At 40.3% G+C, this 14,641-nt stretch overlaps 1 protein-coding gene across 1 annotated transcript in view; it reads left to right on the top strand.

Moving 5' to 3' along the window:
• Positions 1-1,765: 1,765 nt before the first annotated feature.
• LOC121439770 (vesicular, overexpressed in cancer, prosurvival protein 1-like) overlaps positions 1,766-14,641 on the top strand; it is a 39,279-nt gene continuing 26,403 nt past the window's right edge. Inside the window, exon 1 of the mRNA XM_041640399.1 lies at positions 1,766-1,820. The gene's annotated coding sequence lies outside the window, so the exon portion shown is untranslated. The remainder of the gene's footprint in view (positions 1,821-14,641) is intronic.

Raw genomic sequence — 14,641 nt, 5'->3', positions numbered from 1 at the left:
TTATTCTTACTGTATAGACGTTTTCTTTTGGTAGAATTTTAATTTTGGTTATTGAATAATTTTATCTGCAGGAGATAAGGATTTTTATCATAACTGACTTCAGGTCCTCGCAGTATCTGCTGTCATGTGTCTCTTTAATTTAAACCCCAAAGTAGGCAGAGAAACTGAAGGCGTAAGTCACAAACAATGCCACACCAATTCGGGGTTATGATTATTAGGGTGGTATTTATTTAAAGGGGAAAAAACTTACAGATCACTGTCCCAGGCAACAGCCCTCTACGCAGCCAGGAAAGGAGTCTAGTCGCTGGCGGAGCAGGAAGTGAAGAGAGAGAGGAGAGGGAAGTGGCCACTTTTTTAAAGGGAGAGAAACCACGCCCCAATGGGCTGGTACCTCAGCAGTGATAGGCTGGAGGAGTGGGAGGACCTCCCGCAACAAGAAACTGTATTCATAAAGTAAAAGAATTTTTTCCGGGATATGTAGTTGGGACTAGCCTGCATCTTACAGTGTGCATGTCCTCATAGTCTTTAAGAGAGTGGTTGACTTGAAGAAATATTGCTTGTGAGAAATCCTCAAGGTCTCTGAAGTGCCATTAGTGATGGGAACAGCGTGCTTAAACTCTTGTGTTTGACTCTCCATCCATTCCCTACGTGCTAACTGCTCAGTCTCGGTTTGGAGGACTCTCTCTTTTCCAGCAGCACTTTGTCAATATTTTTAGAAGTTAGAGGATGAGGCTTCTTACAAGCAGTATTTCTTGAAATGAAAAAAAAAAATGGGGGGGGGATAATACTTAGAATCCTTCAGAGTCTAATAGAATAAAAAACACCCAATCAACAATTCACACAATACTGGTGAATAATGATCAGAGGTTTAGCACTGTCTACCACTGTCTTAAGGACGTCAGGAGGCAGGGCACTGACTCTGGAGGTCTTTTAAGTAGGCCCTGTGGTGGGCAGCAGAGGGAGCACTGGGTGTACCCTGGGTCTGGCTGTGGATGGCGGTGAGTCCCAAGGGAATGGGATATGCTGGGAGGATGGGTGTGGTGTGTGGACCGGTCAGATTAGGTGTACCCCAGAAAGACTAGAGTGGAAAAGAAGGCATAAGCAGCAGACCTGGGTCCCAGCCAAGTGTGGTGCTTGTGGAGTCCCTGTAAGGTCACTGGGGACTCTCAAAGGAATGCAGATGGCCTGGGAGGAATGGCTGGGGAGAGCAACTAGGAAGAATGAGGGGGACCTGTGTCAGTGCCTCTTGGTGGCCCAGCCCCAAGGGGATGCAGTTGGGTAGGAAGAGGGGCTGAGGCAGGCAGTAGTGGCAGCCCTCTCCTTTCTAAGGGAACACCTGGGCTATTCTGAAGTGTCATACATTTTTTAAGTGGGGTTGGGGTGTAGCCCAGTGGTTAGAGTGCTTGCCTAGCATACATAGGGCCATAGGTTTGGTTTCTAGCCCTAACCCTCATCCCCAAAGGATTGTCTCTCATTTCCCCTTTTAAGGAAATGTTTGTATCTAGTGTATTTAGAGATATGGGAAGCTAGAAAAATAGTTGCTTCTGTTTCCTTCCCTTTAAAAATGTTTTGAAGAAGTAAAACCACTCTGAGGAAGGGAGGAGATGGAATTCTCCCTGCCATTTATGTTTATCATCTACTGGATTTTTGTGCTTTCTGCCATTGCCGTCCTTTCCTTGTTAACTTCTGAGACCTTCTCAGTAGTGTATAAGTTACTTACCACTGACAAAGATTTTTTTTTTCTTTTGCTTTTATTTCTAGTGCACAGAAGCCAAAAAACATTGCTGGTATTTTGAAGGACTCTATCCCACATACTATATGTAAGTATTGTGCCTTCTTGTTGATTTGCCTGTGCTCATTTTTTTCCCTCTGGGAGAAGTTTCTTTAGTAGGTATAGGACTCGATTATTGAGTAGGGAAAGCCCAGGTGTGGCCTGCACACCCCCAACTCCGCCCCCCTCCACCCTTGCCAGGTTTTATGCCTACTTTTGCTCATGGACAGCAGGTCACCTCACCAGAGCCATTCATCCTAAGATGAGTTACTCTGAGATTCTGAAATGCTACATGTTCTGCTTTGCTAGGCGATTAGTTCCAACAGGATTGGTGATGTTGTGATGTCTGTAGAAGACAGACATGGTGTTGGTTTATATAAGCTTTCCTAGACAAAGAGAACAAAGATATTAGGAGTAGTCTCATGGCCTTATGCTTGAGAAGAAAGGGCCTCAACTTAATTGTTGGTGTGTGTGTGTGTGTGTGTGTCTGTGTCTGTGTGTGTGTGTGTCTGTGTCTGTGTGTGTGTGTGTGTGTGTGTGTGTGTGTGTGTGTGTGTGTGTCTGTGGTGGGGGGAGAGAGAGAAAGAGGGTGGGTTTGAAATTTTATAATGATTATCTTCCTCCAAGATAGATACAGTGATGGCCTTGGCTCAAACGGGTTATATTCCATCCTGTATGCCAATCAGGCTCACTGCAATTAAATCATTGTTAGCTCTTTCTCTGTTTTATAGTATTTTTTTTTTGCTATTGTCTGGTGTTAGTTACTAACTATATAGAGCCAGCTACCTTTTTAAGGTAGGTGGCTGGTTGTTCCAGGTTATTGGCTACTGTTTTTAATTGTTCTTTGAGATGCCATAGGTTTGAGGTCAAATAATCCAAACAAATGTTAAATTTTGTCAGATATGAGCATTTTCAGAAGTGCACATAAATTATTATAGCAGAAACATTGTATAAATGAGGTTTTGGGGCATGTGAAGTAATTGAACAGGAAATACATAATATAGTCACCTCTTTCTATCATGGGTTTTGTAATCCTCAGCGTATTTTAATAATGCAAAATTATGCCTACGTCAAATGTTCAGACTTTGAAATTTCATCCCTATTTTCTAACCAATGCAAGTATTATCCAAGTACCGCTTATATTGTGTTAGGTATAAGCAATCTAGAGATGATTCTGCATTTACGGCAGATAGGACATGGCTATATGCAAATGCTAGTTTATTTTACAAGAAATTTGAGCATCCTTACATTAAGGCATCCAAGGGGTTCATGCAGATAACTGAGGACATCTGTAATAACAAAGATTATTTCTTAATTGTCCTGGCCACACTTTTCTGACCTTTCCTGCTTGGAGTATAGAGTGGGACAAGGGATGTTGCTGTGGAAACCTAGATAGTTGCCAGGGTCTTTTGCAGATTTCCTACTGAAATAAAGGGGAGGGGGTTCTTAACTGCTTGCTTTTGAGGACAGGTCCTGAAAGAAAGCCTTTGTAGCTAGAAAAAGACAAAACCTGCTGGGAAAATTAAGCAGCAACATCAGGACTTTGAAGAGTTGTTATGTTGAAAACAGTACTTACAGGATAAATGAGGAGATAAAATATTTGGTACTTCTCAGCATAAAGCTTTTCTATTGCTGGACATTGTTTTTTCTTGTTCAGCTTCTTGCATTAATATATATTAACAGCTGCTTCTTTCAACATGATGTTCTTTGAAAACATGCTTTCCCGCTTATTTTGTTCCTCAGGTTTTTCAGAAGTTGGTAGTGGCAGCTACTGTTGTATTTACTTGCTGGTTTTTCTTTATCCCTTGACATTCTTGCAGAGCAGTATCCTGCTCTTGTCCTTCCCTCTCCATTCTCTTCCAGTGGTAGAAAAAAGGGCCTGAAACCCTCAGTTGCTCACTTCTCACAGTCGAGACTCTCTAATGACTAGGATGTTGAGTTGAGTGCTTAATATAAGGTGGGTGTTTTCCTTTACACATCATGTAATTTGTTTAATTTCACAACCACCCATGAAAACCCGTATCTGCCAGCCCACTATCTCTGCTCTTCTGTCTTTCTTCTTCTGCCTGGAAACAGTCCCTCTGGTGCTTGTTGGAACCAGTGCCAAGACTCTTTTTTTCAGGCTTTTCTCTAGTTCTCTTCTCTCTTCTGTCTATTTTTTCATGTCCCTTTTCTGCTTAAAAATATCTAAATCAAAGTTCAACATTTTAGTCAGTTTTAAATAGTAGTTTTTTCTTTACTCTGAGTGCCATGAGGGCAATAACTTAAATGCTGGCATGTTCTGTGCCATCCCCCAGCTGTCTCCTGAAGGGTGAGTCAGCCTCTTCCTTCCAGTCCTCAGTACCCACAGGCAACGTTCGATGTTTCACAGACCCCGGCTTGCCACCCTCCTTTTCTGATGACTTCTCTGATGCAGTGTCCTTCCCACCAACTTGGAAATGGCACACCTCCATTCAGCTCTGGTATAGCATCTTGAATAGTCCTTACTGACTACACTACCTACCATACTCTATATCTGCTGGATGCTTCCAGGAAGTGGCCAGAGATTATATATTCCTCAAGCATAGCTAGAGTACAGGAATTAGACCACATAAGCAAAGAAAATAAAAACCTAAAAAACAAAATTAAAAACTACAGGAAATCAAACAAACATGCAGGAATTGTGGTACATTATGGGAAAGCTCAGTCTTCAAATTATAGACAGATATGAAGGAGAAGAATTTCAGGTTAATGGAATAGATCAGGTTTTCAACAAGGTCACAAATTGAGGCAAGACAAATCCATATAGATAAAGGGGCACATATGACACCAGATAGATAGGGCCAGAAAAAAATGTCATAGAATAGTCAAAACCCTAAATAGAACAAAACAAGAGTGTTGAAAACTACAAGAGAAAAAAAAAAGTCACATAATAGCAACAGGCTAAAATAATTCATGTCCACTAAACCAGTCCTACAGTGAATACTAGAATCAAGGCTTCAGACGGAAGCTATGAATAAGAATGAATAGCCAAGGGGTAACCAAAAGCAATCACATAAAGCTATAATGACTGACACCAGAAATATAACTAAGAACACAAGCAGCCGCAGCAACAACAACAAAAACTCCAATAAAATCACAGTAATCAATGTAAACAGTTCAATAATTAATGTGGGTTTCTTTCTGGAATAAGCACTTGGACACCAATGAGAGTAGGAGAGAGAAGATGTGCTCACCAGTGGCCTGAAGCCAGGGTGCTCCTGAAATGCCTTGGTCCCAGGCCCAGTTTGCCTTCTCATTTTATTCTCTAAAACCACACAGTGCAGTGAGCAAGCAAGTGAGATTTTACAGGAGCATATATGGCAGGCAGCTTTTCGGGGTTTTTTTGTTTTTGTTTTTTAAGGCATATGTTATAATTGAATGGTGCAAGCTTTTGTGGTCAGGTCTTTAAGGGCAACAGACTATTGGGTTTTAGATATTTCTCCAGGTCATTCTGTTCCAGGTAGCAAGATGAAGTCATGCTTGGAAATGAACGGTACAAACAATGCTTTAATTAAGTCTAATAATTGGTCTTTTGTTTTTTTACCTTATTCTATTTCACAATAACCTTAGATATTAGCAGCTTAAACTCCCAATAAAAAGACAAGGGTTGGTTGAGTGGATCACAAAACAAACTCTCTCTTTCCATTGCGTACAAGAAACTCAGCTTTAAAGATAAGTACCACTTCAGGTGAAAGGATGGAAAAATTATTCCAAGTAAATGGTCCAGGAAGCAAGGAAGTGTCAAGAACCTAATATCTGATAAAATAAATTTCCAGTTAAAACTAATCAGAAGAGATAAAGAAAGTTGCCTCATTTTAATCAGAGGAACAGTGTGATGTGGGAGTGATTTCTTATTAATAAAGAAACTGCCTAGGCCGATTTGATAGGCCAACCCTTAGGTAGGCGGAGAAAACAGAACAGAATGCTGGGAGAAAGAAGCTGAATTAGAGAGTCGCCATGATACTCCCACTTGACACAGCCGCAGGTTAAGATCTTCCCTGTTAAACCACCTCGTGGGCTACACAGATTATTAGAAATGGGTTAGATCTATATGTAAGAGCTAGTCTATAAGAGGCTGGAACTAATGGGCCAGGCAGTGTTTAAAAGAATACAGTTTCCGTGTAATTATTTTGGGTAAAGCTAGCCAGGTGGCGGGAAGCGGCCCACCGCTCCTATTACTACAACAGTGAATCAAAAGACATTGCTGTTCTAAACATTCTATGAATTAAACTTGGGGACAGCAGTTTCAGAAAGAACATACTGTTGGACTTCAAGACACAGACTAGCTTCAACTCCTTAATAGGAGGTGATTTCAGTACCTCACTGTCTCTAATAAAAGACAGGTGGCCTGGATAGAAAATAGCAGAAACATTAGGATTGATTGGCATCAAACACTTGGACCTAACAGATATCTACAGAGTCCTCCACCTAAACACCAAAGAATCCACATACTCAGCAACCAGCGGGAGCTTTGTTAAAATAGATTACATATAGGGATACAAGACAATCATAAATTTAGAAAAGCTGAAATAACTCTGTGTATTCTATTTGACCAAGTGTTGATAAATCTCTAGTAATTACAGAGACTCATTAAGACTAAACAACACATTACTGAATAATGAATGTGTCAAAGAAGAAATCAAGAAAGAAAAGTTTTCTTGGAAATAAGTGAAAATGAAAATGCAATACTACAAAACCCCTGGGATACACTGGAAAGCAGTCCTGTAAGGGAAGGTACAGCTCTAAGCCTCTACACTAGAAAATAGAAAGAGCAAAAACAAATGGCGTAATACAAATCAAAAGTTTGGACAAAAAAAGAACAAACCAATCCCAAATTAAGTATTTGAGAAGAAATAGTAAAAACCATAGGAAATTTTAATGTAATAAAAACAAAGAAAATAATACAGAAAAATCAATGAATCTAGGGCCTGATTCTTTGAGAAGTTAGACAGGATTGACAGATTTTGGCCTAGCTAATAAAAAAAGAGGAAGGAGAAGAAGAAGAGAAGGAGGAGGAGGAGAAGAAGAAAGGCTCAAATGAACAGAATCAGAAATTAACAGAGAAACATTACAACAAATACCAAATAAATTCAGAATATTACAAAGGAATGCTTTACAACCGTAGAGTCCATTAAGTTACAAAATCTAAAATAAATGGAAAAAAATCTAGATTCATCAAAATCACCAAAGTTAAAACAATTCTAGATTCATCAAAATCACGAAAGTTAAAACAAGAGACCTAAACAGCTCTATAAAAAATACATAGATTGAAACAGTGATAGAAGACTTAAAAAAAAAAGGCCCAAATAAATTGGTAGAGATTTCTATCAGACTTTCCTGAATCTCCAGTCAATATTTCTTAAATCATTCAAATATAGAAATGTAAGGGGCATCTCCACATTCCTTCTACAAGTACAAAAACCAGTTACAAACACAATAAAACCTCAGAACTCCTAGCCAGAATTCCTGATGAACATGATAGAAAGTACTTACAACCCAAATACAAGCATGTACTGTCATCAAGTTGGCTTTATTCTGGAGACGCAGGGATGGTTTGGCACATGTAAACTAATAAATGCAATAAATCAGACAAAACCCACATGATTGTATAAGTAGATGCAATAAAAGCTTGAAAGCAAAATTCAACATGCCTTTATGATTAAAGTCCTAGAGATTGTAAGACTGGAGGAAATGCACCTCAGAATAATCAAGGTAGTCCATGACAGATATACAGCCAATATTTATGCAAAATGGAAAAATAAAATAACCCTATTCAAATCAGGAACAAGACAGGGCTGTTCACTATCCCCATTTCTTTTGAGTAAAATTGCTCTAGCACTAAAGCAGTCAGATGAAAGAAAAATCTAAGGGATAAAAATAAGTAAAATCATCCCTATTTGCAGAGGACGTTATACGTAAGTTGATCCCCAAAATTACAACAGAAAACTTCTGGAAATCATCAGTGATTGCAGCAAAATGGCAGAGTTCATAGCCAGATTGCAAAAACTAGTAGCCTTTCTATATAGATATCAACATAACCATGCTGAGAAAGATTATGGAAACACTCCCACCCAAGAAAATCTAGTAATAAATCTAACCAAGGAGATTAAAGACCTACAATTAAAACTGCATCTCTGACGAAATTGAGGAATACATGAGAAAATAGGAAGACCTCCCATGCTCTTTAGAATTATTATACAAAAAAAAAATAACCATTCTAACAGAAGCAACTTGCAGATTCAATGCAGTCCCAGCCAAAACCCCCACAACATATTTCAGAGACAGACAAAAATATCCTAAAAGTCATATGGACCCACAAAGTCCTTGGGTAGCCAAAGCAACCCAGAACCAAAAAAAGAACAGTGCTGGAAGGATTTCCACTTGAAATTTGTGGCGTATATTGCTTAGCAACAGTAATAAAAAGCATGGCCCTGGGCACCAAAACTGTCATGGAGATCAATAGAACAGCTAGTGGAACCAAATGCGAATCCACACACTACCACCTTCTGATATTTGACAAAAATACTGAAAACATACACCCTGGAGAAAAGGCAACATTCTCAACAAATGGTGCTGGGAAAAGTGGATGTCCCTATATAGAAGAATGAAATTAGACCCATGTCTTCCAGCCTACACAGAAATTAACTCCAGATGGATCAAAAACCTCGATGTTAATCCTGAAACACTGGAAGTACTAGAAGAACACGTTTTCGGTAAGATTTAGGTATAGGAAAGGGTTTTCTGAATCGGGCTCCATTTGCCAAGGATTTAAGGCTAGCAAATGACAAGTAGAACCTCGTAATGATAAAAAGCTTCTATACAGTGAAGAAAACATCAGTTGAGTGAAGAAGCCCACAGAGTTGGAGAGAATCTTTACTAGCTATATAGGGAGAGGGTTAATAGTCGGCGTATATAGCAAAGAACTCAAAAAACAAAGATTCAGAACAAATGAGGTTGCTGTTAAGAGACATCATGGCCACACCAACTTTTATAAAGGAAAGCATTTTTATTGGAGCTAGCTTATAGTTCAGAGATAAGTCTATTTGCTGAAGAGGAAGCTGAGAGTTCTACATCTGAACCTTTGGGCAGCAGAAATTCGAGAGTGGCACCCTGGGCGTAGCTTGAGCATCTGAAACCTCAAAGCCCACCAGTGACATACTTCCTCTAACAAGGCCTCACCTGCTATAACAAGGTCACACCTCCTAAAAGTGCTACTGCCTATGGGCCTGGGGGGGGGGATTTTTATTTAAACTACCACAGATATAAATATATGTGTAACAACAATTATTAAAGGAAAAAAGTCCATGAATTTAGGGGAGAACACAAGGACCATGGAAGGAGTTGGAGGGAGAAGAGGGGAAATGATGTATCAGTACACATAAATAAAATTTTAAAAAAATTTAAAAAGAACTTTTCCAAAGTGAGAAATTGCATGCATGAATTATATGTGTTAATGACTAGCTGAGTCACCAATAATGCCTTGGTGTCACATTAAGGAAAGAAATCAAAACACTTCCACTTTGGAGTGATTTAGCCAAGAGCAACTCCAGATTTGAATTCTTTACTTCATGTTCCTTGTGTCTTCCATCCTTTGTCTGTGTGTTGTATGAATCTAAATCTTGCTTGCGAATGTGTCTGTCCCTAACAAAAGACTTCACTCTGTGTTTTTTAAACAGCATATAAAGCATCACCTGGGGAAGGAAAGGGATACTTTAGGGAAATCTTTATGTTTTCACAAGGGATTAAGTTTCTGATTCCAATGGACTCCAACTGATCCAGATAACAAACATCATTGTTTACCATCCCATAACCTTAAATGGACGCTTTCGACCTTTACGGCTGATTTTAGGAGGTTGCTTTCAACCTCTGTATTTGCTGCTTTCAGTAAATGATAACACTTGCATTATTTGGGTCATGGGCATGGGAGAGTACATAATTTAAGATTCCAGCCCTGCATTAGCTTAGGTTGTGAAAGTTGGTTACCTGGGGAATCCAAGGCAAGCAGGGTTGGTTGGTACATTGTTCTCTTAAAGGCAAATTAGTTTGAGTACACAGTAGGAGATGGGTCTTCAATCTTAAATGACTTAAAGGTAGATTATTAATTTGGCTGTGAGGTCCAGCAAAAGTTCCCGTCTCTTAGAAAGTGAGAGATATTGTCATAATACTGCATTGTCACACTTGAGGAAAGTGAGAGAAATTTCCGAGAATGAGAGAGGTTTCAAAGGGAGGGAAAAGCCATTGTATTCTATTATCTGAGGAATTTTTTTGGCCATGGGAGAAAGTGGAGAAGGGCTGATGTAATCTCTATTGAAGTTGATTAATTCTCTAGGGAGGGTATCATGAGCTAAACTAATGGATCACCCACATGATTTATGCCTGTCCCCCTGGCCCAGGCAGGGAAATGATCACACACTATGTACTGCCCACCCAAGAAGGCTTTTAAGAGCTCCTGTTCAAGTTTGTCCACTACCTGGCTAGCGATTGAGTCTTTTTGACTGTAAACAAATGATTGAAAACAGGAAGTAACCCCAGAGTCGTATAAGTGTTGGCAGATTTTACCTCAGAGACGATGCCTGACTTGACTCTGTTGGGATGCTGAGGAGACCTTAAGATCAATGCAATAACAGATCACTGTATGCCTGGCCATTACCCTGGACCTGAATATCTTCAGACGCCTTCTGCATGTTTGAGTCACATCTCTGACATGGTGATGGGGCAGAGTGACAGAAGAGCTCTTGGTTCTGGTTCAGATGTTAATGTACTTGAAGGAATGAAGATGCTTCTTTGAAAATGAGTCCTTACTGCTGGAGGGGAAGCCATGCACTGAGTGACCGAGGGAAAGGATGGAAGAGAACCTAGGACGGGCAGTGTTCCCATCAAAGATGGAGGAGATAGGCTTGTCTGTGGCTTGTCTACACCCGGCAGGGCCCATTCTTCCTAGCACTGCTCTGATTGCCGCTGTCCTTTAAAGGCCCCACGTCAGCTCTTGCACAGAAGCTTCTTTTCAAGAACTTAGTCGGCTTGTGTTATAAGCAATATCGAATGAGTAAATTGCCATTTCTGGGTTTCATACTGCGTTGAACAGCTTTTCCTGGAGAGACGTGAACTTACCTCAGATAGGATGCTAACAGCCAACCAAAGAAACTGTTTTGTTCAAGTGTAGCTTAGTGAGTCTTTCAGGCTACTGACAAGAGGCGTCGAAGTCACTCTAAGGCAGTGGTGCCATGGAAAAGCCTACCTCAGTATGAGGGATGACTCGTTGCATCTCTGGGGCTCCCTAAGTGAGCTGAAGGGTGGCTTGGCCAGAAGAAGCACCTTGTCCCCTGCAGTTGCTTACTGGTGTATAACCTTGAGAATATTGTAGGCGTTAGCTTTCAGAGAATTGGAAGTTTTGTTTGCTTCCTGAGACTGTTGAGCCTCCCTTCTCTCTGGAAGAGGGAGTGTCTTAGTTAGGAAGCTGCAGTGCAGTTGACCATGAGCCCAGGAAGAAGGTTTGTGAGCCAGTGCCTGTAGTCACTTTACCTGTCTTATAGAGGTACCAGTGTGAAATCCACCTCTCGGGGCTCCAGTGTGGACACTGGGACTGATGCTCGGTGTCTGTGGTCATCTGAATGAGAAATGGCCTTCAGAGGCTCATGAATTTGAACACCTGGTTCCAGTTGGTGGCCTCTGTGTGCATGTTGTGGAGTTTAGGAGGTGTAACCTTGTTGGAGGAAGTCTGTCCTTGAGGCTGGACTTTGAGGGCTTTGAGCCTTGCCCTACTTCCTGTTCGCTCTGCTTCAGCCAGCTCCTGCCTCTGTCTCCATCTTTCTCTGCCTGTCATCATTCCTTCCTCACCATAATGAGCGCTATCCTTCTGGAACAAGAAACTAAATAAACCCTTTCTTTTTAAGTTACCTTTGGTCATGGCATTTTGTTTTGTTTGTTTGTTTTTTGTCACAGAAAACAGGGTCTGTCCTCACTCTGGAGAGGGGTATGGAGACAAACTCTTGTTCCAGTGTGCTCCCCAGTACCCATTCCCCTTGCTTTCTAAAACCCCATTCTTCTCTGTGGTGAGTGAGACAGCTGAGCACAGCCCTTGATTCCCAGCCTGGGGAGGCATAGGGAGCGCTGGAGATAGAACGCTTATAAATCACCCAACCTGTACTGTTTCTTAAATTGCCTGCATAGACTGAGAGAGCAGTGCAAGGGAGGATTAAGCTGAGAAAATATGTCAATCATCAACCTAAACTCCAATTCCTAGATCAGGGTAATAGAATTGTCTCCCTTCCGTACCACATTGCCAAATTCATATTTCTTCATTTGCATTTTGTGTGCTGTGTGATTTCAATGGTTATAAATTTGTTAGCAGATTAAAATATTACAAGGTTCTGGGAAGATTTTGACTTTTTCATTTCCCATCTTACCCTGCTGTGCTGACAGGGTGCATATTTCTTAATCTTACCATATCTTAATCTGAATCTTACTGAATCAGAAATTAGAAAGCCTGTTTCCAAAGACAGACCTGAATTGAACTGATTTTAAATGCGCAGCAATTTATAAAATGAAGAAAAAGAAGAAAAATCTAGATCCTAGGAACAGAGGATAGACTTCCCAAAACTCTGTGGAGTTAGTTAAGCTCAGCAGAAGTGTGAAGACCTGCTGTAGCTGAGTTATTCAGCAGTACCAGTTATAAGAAAATGAGCTCTTTCTATTCCCTCTGGACTGCTAATTATAGGGTTTACAATATTTATGATACTTTCCCTCAGAGTGGAAATAAAAGTGTGATTTCTTCCAATAAATGCCACAAGCCACCTTAAATGCAAGTAATTTGTGCTTATTCAAGGTTGAGGAGGTTTCTGCCGGTAATAAATAGATCTCACAAGAAAGGGCTGGCAGCTGGCGTCTCTCCTTGAAGCCACCCCATTGGCTTTGATCTTAGATATATTGATCAGATAGGAGTTTAATGACCATCATAGTCTGTCTCAACAGACAAGCACACCCCTTCTTGTAGGGAAATCGAAACAGACCAGGAAAGAAGGTTCTGACCTAAAGTCAACTGAGGTTTACAGAAAATGAATCAGAAATGTATAATGTATCCTCAATCTGTGACGCTTTTGACCTGATAGCAAGATAGATAAAAGCCCTGATGCTGTAGAGATGGAAATTATTTTTAAAAGATATGTTACATATGCACAGATGTACACTATTAAAATGCTCAGAATGTCTATTCCATGAACTACAGTGAGGATCTCATGCATCCAGACTCACTCCAAACTTATCAGATTATATAAATCAAATCATATAAATGCAGCTCTTTGTATATCAGTTATACAACAACAATTTTTCTGAACTGATTAGAAAAGCAAAACAGCTTTCCCCATCCACCTGGACTCCACACTTCCCACCCCCCCACACATACCTGCTAGGTGTAGGCAATTAAAATAGGTTAAAAAAAGTTCTACATGGGCGGGACTTCCTGCCGCCTCATTCAGATCGGGAGAACTTTTCTAGGATAGGAAAACACCCTAAAAGTAAGGCTTGAGAAGTAGTCCTTTAGATTGTGCTGGAAAGAGTCCATAAATGATTAAATTGTATTATACATGAAAAACGAAGACTGAATTGGATGTTAATGGTAGACTTTCCCACCACTGTGTCAGAACTAAAATCCCGTCACTAATAGATAAAACCTAGTTTATTAACTTAGCAGACTATTAGCTTTCACCAACCCAAAAGCTAAGAATGCCATCAGATAGGCATCTAATGCCTACAGAAAAGCTCCCCCTATCTTGTTGTAAGAATCTCTCTGATGTACCCACCAATGCATTTTAAAATAGTCAGGATTTATGATTTTCTTTATTCTGTAAAACTATAAGACTTCATGAAACTGCCTCCATGTTGGAGCATGGAAGTTAGGGTAAGGTTAAATCTGTGTGTCCGGGCCATGTCATTTAAAATGGCTCCAGAATAAACTCTTTCACATTCCATGTAAGGTGAGAGCTGTGTTTTTTAAAAGGATTGAGTTGGTGGGAGGTTCTTTACCATGTGTTATAGTTGGTAAAAATTTTAACTGTGTGTGTGGAAATGGGAACAAATTGGGATTCTTCCTGATAAAGGAAAGTCAAGATTGTACCCAACGTGGGCATGGTCTCCCATTGAGGGAAGAATTGTAATTGGTAGAGTTGTATGAACAGGTTCAGACTTCAAATGAAAATAGTTAATATTGCAAAGAAACAAACAAAGCCAAAAGGAAGCAAAAACAACAATAAAAAACCAACCCTACTCTTGTGACGAACACGGAAAGGAAGAGAATGGTCTGTGGAGACTGAAGGCTGTATTCAGGGAAAGGGTTTCTTTTCCAATAAGTTGGAGAGTCACGGTGTTGCCAAGACCGAACTGGAAATCCTGGACTTAAATAATTCTTCTGCTGCCTTAGGCTCCTGACTTGCTGTCACCACAGACATGCTACTGTCCTTGGCTGACAATTAAATAGTAAGTCAAATAGTATGTAAAGTATAAAAGTATACAGCTTAATTATTAGCCATATCCTGTTGTCCAACACTGCCCCATGATGATAGCAGCTGCCAGTTGTCACGACCTCTTATACTTTGCCCCCCTCCACTCAGGTTACAGCTGCTCTGCCACATTCAGGATTAATTTCCTACATATCATTTTAACTAATAACTATTTAGCATCTGCCTGGGCAGGTTACTGTTACAATTTCAAGGGTTGCTGTAAAACAGCAAACATTTGTATTTCTATTACTCCTGAGGCTAGAAACCTATGATGGTACCAGCTGACCCAGTGTGGTTTGTAGACAGCCATCTTCCCTGTAGAGAAAAAGCAAGCTGTCTCCTGCCTGGTCTTATA

The sequence above is a fragment of the Microtus oregoni genome, unplaced genomic scaffold (assembly GCF_018167655.1).
Source record: "Microtus oregoni isolate MIOR12 unplaced genomic scaffold, Mior012 000062F_ref0000492, whole genome shotgun sequence".
Lineage (NCBI taxonomy): Eukaryota > Metazoa > Chordata > Mammalia > Rodentia > Cricetidae > Microtus > Microtus oregoni.
This window is presented reverse-complemented; position numbering and strand designations above follow the sequence as displayed.